Raw genomic sequence first — 10,302 nt, forward strand, 5'->3', positions numbered from 1 at the left:
TAACATTATTTTAGTTTGTCGGTTTACAAAACTTTACAATAACTTAATCTGATGATTTGGCATTTGTAAAGATTCTATAGTTAGTTCACTTGCAATAGGTTTTTTGAGCCTTCCTTTCCAGTTTGAACCTGTGCTTCCTGCAAGTATAGAAGTTTATGCCTTTCACGAAAAACAAGTGAAGCTGAGCAAATTAAAAATATAAATTGTTGGGTCGACTAACAATACCTTACAGCATTTTTTAATAAATGTGACATTTATTAAGTTAATAAGTCTGTTAGTTTTAAAGTGTTGCACTGTCATTTATCCTGATTTCGCTGAAATTTATTGAAACGCATGTGTTGCAAATATGATATTCTTGACATAGACAAGAGCATAAAATACAAATTTATACATATCACTATAAACTAATACAGTATTTATTTCCCCTTATACCAAAAAGATGGTCAAACACATGTTTATGGCGTTTATTATGTGTTTGGACAAAATCGTTATACAGCCGATCAGAACTTTGTTCCATAGGCTGAAAAAGTAAAGCAGAAAGATTCTACCAATCCTGGTCAAAAGTAGTGAACACTTAGAGTAGTAGGTATATTGTTTATGTTGGCACAATTTCGATTTTATCATCTTCGACGTTCACTTATAAATAATGACCAAGTGCAAACAATGAAAAAAATTAAGAATTTAAAAGAAGAGATTCAGCTAAGAGCCAAGCACGGCAACACTCCCAGGTGTAGATAGTCTAGTATTTCAATTGGAAGAGAAATTGTAGGCAACAGATTTATCTGTGTTTATTTTAAGGGCAAATTCCCACCGATAAAACATTTTGCTTTATAAGTCACGCTTTATCGCGCGCTTTTAGTCAAATTCGCTTTAAAGCAGTTTTGCCAATTCACACCGCAATTTTGCTTTAATGGCTTCACGCGACTAGGCGATCGTTAGCAAAATAGCTGAACGTGAATATGGCGATGATTACGGCTGAGACAAAAGAAGTGATCGCAGTATACTATCTCTGGAAACAAAGAAATAACCTTGAAAGTGAAAGACGGTTCTGGGTACATCCAATCTGTCAGTTCAGGCCAGAAGAAGGAGCTTTTCATACACTATTTAAGACACTGCTTGATCCCAGACAAAATTTATGTTTTTTTGTCATTTAACGACACATTACAAGACACTTCTGAAGATCCGCTCGATAACCGAAGACAGACAACTTTTGACAAATGCCAATAAACCGCAATGCGTTGTACATTCGTCTCTTCAAAATCTGGCTGAGGGTTATGTGTTTAGAATTAATTTGGCTGGGGCGTATGCTTTGGATAATTTTATGACATGAATTAGTTCTTGTTTTATATAGGGTCAATAAAAAACGTCTCCTGTTCTTACGATGTTTAAAATTTTATGTTGAGACAAAAATTAAGTTGTTGTTACACGTTGTATGCGCGTGTCTTTGAAAAGTCGACTAAGTTTCTGTGCATTACTTATTACAAAGGTTAGTCGGTCGAAATCGGCGGACTAAATTTTAGTCGGGCGACTAAAAAAGTAAAATCAAATTCAAGCGGCGACTAGTTTAATCGGTAGCCGTGTATACCATTCCAGCTCTCTCCTTTACAGACATTGGAGATGCGCGTTCTATTCTTTTTTATTTCTGTGGGCCCGATTCGAGAATCAATGCTTTTAGTAAAGTATACATGCTTTGATCGGATATAGCCGGAAACCTAAAATTTCTTTTAGCGGTCAGACACAAAAACTTTTGATTAGTTATTCAACTCCAATGAAAAAGTATGCAAGGTATATAAAAGTTCAGCATAGGTATTGCCTTTGCAGGTTTTATTTTTAAATTAATGCTTTTTAAATTTGTTTGTATATGTATAACATTATTTTAGTTTGTCGGTTTACAAAACTTTACAATAACTTAATCTGATGATTTGGCATTTGTAAAGATCCTATAGTTCACTTGCAATAGGTTTTGAGCCTTCCTTTCCAGTTTGAACCTGTGCTTCCAGCAAGTATAGAAGTTTATGCCTTTCACGAAAAACAAGTGAAGCAGAGCAAATTAAAAATATAAATTGTTGGGTCGACTAACAATACCTTACAGCATTTTTTAATAAATGTGACATTTATTAAGTTAATAAGTCTGTTAGTTTTAAAGTGTTGCACTGTCATTTATCCTGAATTTGCTGAAATTTATTGAAACGCATGTGTTGCAAATATGATATTCTTGACATAGACAAGAGCATAAAATACAAATTTATACATATCACTATAAACTAATACAGTATTTATTATTTCCCCTTATACCAAAAAGATGGTCAAACACATGTTTATGGCGTTTATTATGTGTTTGGACAAAATCGTTATACAGCCGATCAGAACTTTGTTCCATAGGCTGAAAAAGTAAAGCAGAAAGATTCTACCAATCCTGGTCAAAAGTAGTGAACACTTAGAGTAGTAGGTATAGTGTTTATGTTGGTACAATTTCGATTTTATCATCTTCGACGTTCACTTATAAATAATGACCAAGTGCAAACAATGAAAAAAATTAAGAATTTAAAAGAAGAGATTTAGCTAAGAGCCAAGCACGGCAACACTCCCAGGTGTAGATAGTCTAGTATTTCAATTGGAAGAGAAATTGTAGGCAACATATTTATCTGTGTTTATTTTAAGGGCGAATTCCCACCGATAAAACATTCTGCTTTATAAGTCACGCTTTATCGCGCGCTTTTAGTCAAATCCGCTTTAGAGCAGTTTTGCCAATTCACACCGCAATTTTGCTTTAATGGCTTCACGCGACTAGGCGATCGTTAGCAAAATAGCTGAACGTGAATATGGCGATGATTACGGCTGAGACAAAAGAAGTGATCGCAGTATACTATCTCTGGAAACAAAGAAATAACCTTGAAAGTGAAAGACGGTTCTGGGTACATCCAATCTGTCAGTTCAGGCCAGAAGGAGCTTTTCATACACTATTTAAGACACTGCTTGATCCCAGACAAAATTTATGTTTTTTGTCATTTACCGACACATTACAAGACACTTCTGAAGATTCTCAAGGTTACAAGTGCCACATGAAAGTCGAAAACTTACCAATACAAATATTTCTATTCTTCTGAACAGGATGAACAAAACCTAAATAGATGGAAGAAGTTGTAAGCAAGAGATTTTTATCTGTGTTTCGCATGTTATCTCACGTGCCGACCTAACCTTTGTTGGCAAGAGGTGCCCTTCACTTTTATGACTCCAAAAAAGTCACGACCACTAAGTAGCGACGCACCATTGGTGACCCAGTCACTTTGGTGCGGGACATCACTGCAGTTGCTTAGTACACGCCCATCCACCTAGGTGTGAAGTATGGAGGCTTCGACACGGGCCAGACTTTCTTTGTCTGTTAAGCGCCAGGAGTTAAAGCAGCTTCACGTTTGAGTATTTGTGTAGTAAATTGGTAAGTTTCTTGATCACGGGATCCTCTGACAATGTCAATTACTTCATTCTATTTCTTTTGAGGATTGGTATTGTGTGTGTTCCAAACGTGTGATGCCTAGTTCACCGTAACATGTTTTCGCATGGTAAAAGGCTGTTGGTGTGTCCTTCGGAAGTGTAAGCCATCCTTCTTATTGCAGACCGCACTTTTGTCCAGATATTTTAGCACTTTTTTTGCACAACTGCTTAAAACCAACCCGTGTTGCAGTCTCGGAAGAATGCACCCGAAGCAGATATAGTCGCTGTTGTGGCTTCAGTGGGGCACAAGATAATTCTGCTAGACCCTCTGTAAGGATTCGAGCTGCGTCATTTCTTGCCCCTTGGGCATTTATGTTTATCCCCAAATACCTATTCTGTTGTGTAATACTCAGTGCTGGAATTTTCTTGCTGTTTACTTTGGACCTAGGAAGTCCATCGACAACAATTGCCATACTAGCTGATTTTCCTTCTTTCCCAGCGCTAATTTCAAGGCCTGATTTTGCCATCGGATTCGAGCTGCGTCATTTCTTGCCCCTTGGGCATTTATGTTTATCCCGAAATACCTATTCTGTTGTGTAATACTCAGTGCTGGAATTTTCTGGCTGTTTACTTTGAACCTAGGAAGTCCATCGACAACAATGGCCATACTAGCTGATTTTTCTTCTTTCCCAACGCTAATTTCAAGGCCTGATTTTGCCAGATGGCGACTCAACGTATTGATGAAAGACACCATTCCGATCTTTGTTGAAGAGACCAAAATAACAACGTCGGCGAATACTAGATGGTTTATTCGTTGTTCCCCAATTTGTACTCCCACTCTTGGGTCCAGTTCAGATAGGCCCCACACACCATTCCGATCTTTGTTGAAGAGGTTTGGGCTTGCGCCTGTCCTTGGCAGAGTATTTCCTGAACATTCGTTCCCAAAACGTTTGGACCTCTTCCAAGTTCAGTTCGCCCGACTGGACCTTCCAAGCCCCGCTTAATACTCTTGGGTGCAGGCAGAACGATTTTTCTTGTAAAGATTCTGGTTCCTACTGTATTGTATCCTCCTTGTTGTTCTAGCATTTAGCTTGGTTGAGGGTGGATTTGCTCTTCTTTCTCTATAAGCAGCACCAGAGGGCAGCCATTTCCCGATCCAGTCATTGTACTCGGTGTTGATAGCCTCTTTTGTACTACTACTTGGTTTACCCGGTTCAAACTGGAACGAAAGCCCAAGGTTTGCCAGATGTGCTGTGTCAATATTTTCGACGAGATTTTCGGCCCATCCACTTGTTTGGGGCAGAACATTACTACTAGAAGCAAGATTTTTTGATGTTTCGTTGCACAAGCTCGTATCACGTTTTTCCCTCTCAAACCTTTGATTGACTCTAGCGTTCTGTGTGGAAACACTTTGTGTAAGTGCTGATTGATAAAGCGGATCTTCATATTTGCAATTTCTTCGCGAGCAAAGATAACCATTTCTCACTCCATCGTGCTTTAGATCGCGGAAGCGGTTGATTCTGAGAATGGTACAACTCTTTCTGATTTGAATAGCTTGGAACAAGATTCGCACCATCTTGGTTCCTGACTTAATGGGTTGGCTCTGCTAGTGGTTGCAGAGGCATCCGCATTTTCCCCTAGTGTATTGAAAGCAGTGTCAGTCGACGGGGTAAACCCCGGTGGAGGGATGATCACATCGGAATGATGCGTCTTCTCACCGCAAAGCGGCCCCCCTCCTGGAGAAGTATGTAGTGTTTTTGTATATATTTTTTATCCATGAGATAAGATGTTTACCGCGGGAAATATACGTCCACCCTAAGTTGCCCGGGCACAGGGTAAAGGCTGAGTATTGTGAAGGGTCACCACTTCTCCACAAGGACCGTTAGGGACCAACTTACCCATGGCCAGTGGCCAGCCGCCTGGTATTGTGAAGGGTCACCACTTCTCCACAAGGACCGTTAGGGACCAACTTACCCATGGCCAGTGGCCAGCCGCCTGCTAAGTCTGCTGGTGAACTCTTAGTTTGGCCTCTACCTCTCGAACCCGTCCGGCATGGTAAAACCTGCCTTTGCCCTCGCCGACATGGCCTCGAGAGGTTAGGAAATGTGTGCACCGCCCAAAAGGACGGCACACAAGCTGGTCTTGTTCGAGACACTAAAGCTCCTACACCACGACACAAGGTGGTTCACCGGTCGTAAGAGAAATCCTTTTGTACTTGCGAGTTTCAAGCAAGAGGTGCCAGAAAAGTTACCACAGGGATAACTGGCTTGTGGCAGCCAAGCGTTCATAGCGACGTTGCTTTTTGATCCTTCGATGTCGGCTCTTCCTAGAGCCCATATTCGAACAAAGAGTCCGCGGCAAGCGTCGGACTCGCAGTCCGTTGATCCTCCTGCTTGAATGGCGGGGTGCTAAATCATTCGCAAACGACCCAGTTGAAGATCGGGGTGTCGTGATCATTAGAGCAGTAACCTCACTGCGATCTGTTGAGAGTAAAGCCTCAAGATCTATCGGTTTGTCCGGCCAGTAGCTCGGACGAAAGAGGGAGTAGCCTTTCGGGGTTGCTCTTTTTTTTTCCAAAGGCTATTTTCGGGACTTTTTTTTTTCAAAGGCTATTTTCGGGACTTTTTTTTCAAAGGCTATTTTCGGGACTCGGACGAAAGAGGGAGTAGCCTTTCGGGGTTGCTCTTTTTTTTTCCCAAAGGCTATTTTCGGGCCTTTTTTTTTCAAAGGCTATTTTCGGGACTTTTTTTTCAAGGGCTATTTTCGGGACTTTTTTTTTTCAAAAGCTATTTTTGGGACTTTTTTTTCAAAGGCTCTTTTCGGGACTTCGTTTTTTTTTCAAAGGCTACTTTCGGGACTTTTTTTTTAAAGGCTATTTTCGGGACTTTTTTTTTCTAACCTAGTTATGGTTTCAAGGCTCGTCGCGGCTTCTGGTTTCAAGGCTCGTCGCGGCTTCTGGTTTCAAGGCTCGTCGCGGCTTCAACAATAATAATTGGTGTATGTTTAATTGAGAAAAAAAAAGAGTTGTCCCGTCCCATGGTGCTTCTTACCAGAGAACCTTGGCTATATCAAAGAATACTCTACCAAGAATGAAAGGTTGCCCATTGTCGCAGATTCGTCACGCTCGATTGCCTAGGCCCAACCTCTGGTAATGCGTATGTGAAACGCTGTACCGACAATGCAGTAAAGTAAAGTGACTTGCTGTGAATGTGTTTTGTATAGTTTAGAGAGCGAATATAAAAAGGTGACTTTGACAATGCAGTAGTAAAGTGACTTGCTGTGAATGTGTTTTGTATAGTTTAGAGAGCGAATATAAAAAGGTGACTTTGACAATGCAGTAGTAAAGTGACTTGCTGTGAATGTGTTTTGTATAGTTTAGAGAGCGAATATAAAAAGGTGACTTTGACAATGCAGTAGTAAAGTGACTTGCTGTGAATGTGTTTTGTATAGTTTAGAGAGCGAATATAAAAAGGTGACTTTGACAATGCAGTAGTAAAGTGACGTAAAATTATATTAAGTTTGAGGGACCCAAACAATAAGGACGACACCATCTTGGACCAGTTGCACAAGGAAAGGTAAGTTGAACAATTTTATTATCATATTGTATTAAGTATACTAAGGTAGACCTGTAGTCTAACAACAGATAAGTCTATAACATATCAATTTGAATAATTCATGTGCTATGTTTCTTAACAGCGCAGGGATATGTGAGGTTCACTTCAAAGTTAGTGACATTGTTGTGTTCAAGTCATATCATATTGTATTAAGTATACTAAGGTAGACCTGTAGTCTAACATAAGATAAGTCTATAACATATCAATTTGAATAATTCATGTGCTATGTTTCTTAACAGCGCAGGGATATGTGAGGTTCACTTCAAAGTTAGTGACATTGTTGTGTTCAAGTCATCTTCAAGTCATCCAAAAGATTAAGACAAGGGGCATTGCCTACAGAAAATTTAGGGGCACATTGCCTACAGAAAATTTACCAAGAGAATTACCACATTGCAAAGTTAGCGTTTTCAGATGTTTTAGGATTTAGCATAGAATACATTTAGTAAATAAAGGGCCATAGCATAGACATTTAGTAAATAAAGGGCCAGTTTGAATGTGTAATAAGTGACAGCGATATACCGTACTGGGTATATAGTATTTGAATTAAACAGTTGTGGAGTTAAAGACAATCAAGTCTAATGTAGTCTCTAATGCATATACATGGTCACATGGACCATGATAGTACATAATAAAATAACTGTCATTTTCCAACCACGCGAGGATAAAGCAAGTTACATTCATACAGTAAAATTGCAGCCACCATATACACACATTCAAAGTCTATGTCAATTTCCACTTACTGTACTTGCTACAACTACAAGCAAATATAACATTGTCATTTTTGTTTTTCCTTCACTACTTAATTTGTTTTTTATTGAAATGATGTTCATTTTTGTTTTTCCTTCACTACTTAATTTGTTTTTTATTGAAATGATGTTCTATCTAGTCAACTCGTCTCCCTCCCAAAGACACAACAATACTCCGAACAAAAAAAACATTTACTCTAACAGTGGCCAAATTTTTAAAGCTGCAAAAAGATTATCATCTGAGAGTAAAAGTAAGTTCTTGACACAATAGATATCTGCCTGTTCAGGCTAATAAATTTTAAAATTGTTTTGAATTTACAACAGAAACCTGGGTCTTTTATTTTATCGTCAAAGTAATTTAATTGCGGAAAAAATAACAGAAAATAATATTACACCAGACATAAGGTACAGTACTAACAGTACTAAAACATCTTGCTGTTTTTAGAAATCAAGAAATAAATATTTTTTTCATCGCGTTAGCGTAACATTTGCACAGAATGCGGAAATTTTATCCATTGCATATCATGGTTGGAAAATTGACCAAAGCATTATTCCACTCCAATTTCCCTCACAAGACAGTCTTTCTTGGCTTATAAGTATGGTTACTTTTATAAGTATGGTTAATAATTTGTGATTGCTGCAGCTTGATTTAATTACTATGTTAATATTCTTTATTTTTAGATAAACTTGAGGGTTACAAACTTTGCACTGGAACTGAACATTCAACAAAGAACACCTGGATTCACTTTGTTCAAACATGGGAAAATGACCATGTTCAAAATAAGCAGTGCATCATGTTTAATCATAGGTTTGTTTGTGAAATACTGTAGTTACATTGTACATGCAGTTTGGGTACTAATTAAGCACAAATAAACTTATATACAAAACTATTTTGTTGTTGAGTAGTATCTGATGAAAACAAAGAGCAAAAGTGCAAAACTTGCTGTGTCTATGAGCGAAAAACAGTTCATAACAAGAAGTCTAATCTGGCTGCAACAACCCCTAATAATTAATGGGATAGTACGGATGTGGTAACTATCACGTTTAGTTTTTGTTAATCAAAACCTGAGTGCATGTGATGTTAGGATGAAGAACTGAAAACCCCAAATCCCTGGCTGCAGTTGTTTAATGCTCAACAAGAACAAAATAGAGAAAGAGAAAAAAGTGGACGCAGATACCACCCTGACATTATAAGATGGTGTATAGAAATGTATGCTCGCTCAGCAGCTGCATACAATCATAGACATCTTAACAATAATAGACTGAACCCGCATGGCCATTTCTTGTCTAATTTTGGATATAATAGGTCACGCTACACGTTCTAACTTGTGAAAATTTATTAAAAAGTGATAAAATATACTTTACATATATGTTAAGTTATATTTAGACAAAAATATATTATTTTAAGCAAAAAAAATACCAAAACAACTTTCAGACAAGTTCCGCTTGACTGAAACCAGGTAACAGCAGCAAGCGTCAGTAGCAACATTTTATTTTCAATATTTAAAACAATTCTTAGTTATGGAGAAGGACATAGCGCAACTGTATAGTGTAATAGACAGCATTAGAGACAAAGTTACGAATGACGCCCAAACCAATCCTACATGTTCATCAGCCCCTTAACAGAAAGTCCATACTGAGCAATTCATTGATCATGATTTTTTATATACAATGAAGCATTAAACAAAATAACAGGTGAAAACCCATGTCACAACCCACCAATTATTTCTGAAACCACAAGGTCGTTCATTAAAAACTTGCACTCAAAATTCCTCCAATCCAAAAACATAAATAACTTTTACACAAATTACGCTCATATCTGCATGGATGCTCACTCACAACTTGAATTGCCACAAAACCAAGCTGCACTTTTATTAATCAAAATAATGGATACAATAGTCTCGCTTGAAACAACTATGGAGCTGAACATAGTTGGAGGAATTAATTCACGAGACAACGGTAAGTTTAACAAATATGTTTACTTATGCCAAAATGAAAATTAATCATTATTCACATCATCACAGAAATATGATGATGTGAATACATAGGGGGATATTTAGCAAAAAAAAGTAAAACAAAATTTGGACCAAACAAGGGAAAACAACTAGATGTATTGTGCAAGGAAACTCCTTTTGGGAAATTTTTAGAAAGTATGGAGTTTAAAGAGAACAGTCTGCAGTATCCTTCAGAAGACTTTCAGAAACTAGTTTGTCGGGTGTACTATTTGCATAACAAGGAAACATCAGGTTCGCCGAAAAATGTAGACTTCACCAGATTGGTAGCAACTGTGAAAAAAGATGCAGTATATAAGTCATACTTACAGACCATTACACAGGCAACAGAAAGCGAGGACACTGAAATGCAGAAAATTATGGAATACATTGTCAGCTTGTTGGTAAAGGTACTTGGACATAATTTTGCAAAATTTTCCCTAAACAAATATTGCCTGAAATCAAGATCACTTGCACTGCGAAGAGTTAAAAAAAGTGAGGTTGCAGAGCCTATTATAT

At 37.9% G+C, this 10,302-nt stretch overlaps 1 long non-coding RNA gene and 1 pseudogene across 1 annotated transcript; one reads left to right on the forward strand and one right to left on the reverse strand.

Moving 5' to 3' along the window:
• Window positions 1-3,979: 3,979 nt before the first annotated feature.
• On the reverse strand, window positions 3,980-5,516 carry LOC149723535 (uncharacterized; annotated as a pseudogene).
• Window positions 5,517-6,833: 1,317 nt separating this feature from the next.
• LOC149723536 (uncharacterized) lies at window positions 6,834-10,302 on the forward strand. The gene is made up of 3 exons (XR_016386917.1): window positions 6,834-8,197; window positions 8,273-8,388; window positions 8,474-10,302. It is a non-coding gene; the product is annotated as an uncharacterized LOC149723536 (long non-coding RNA).

Source organism: Ciona robusta, unplaced genomic scaffold (assembly GCF_009617815.1).
Source record: "Ciona robusta unplaced genomic scaffold, ASM961781v2 AP042746.1".
In the NCBI taxonomy this organism is placed as follows: domain Eukaryota; kingdom Metazoa; phylum Chordata; class Ascidiacea; order Phlebobranchia; family Cionidae; genus Ciona; species Ciona robusta.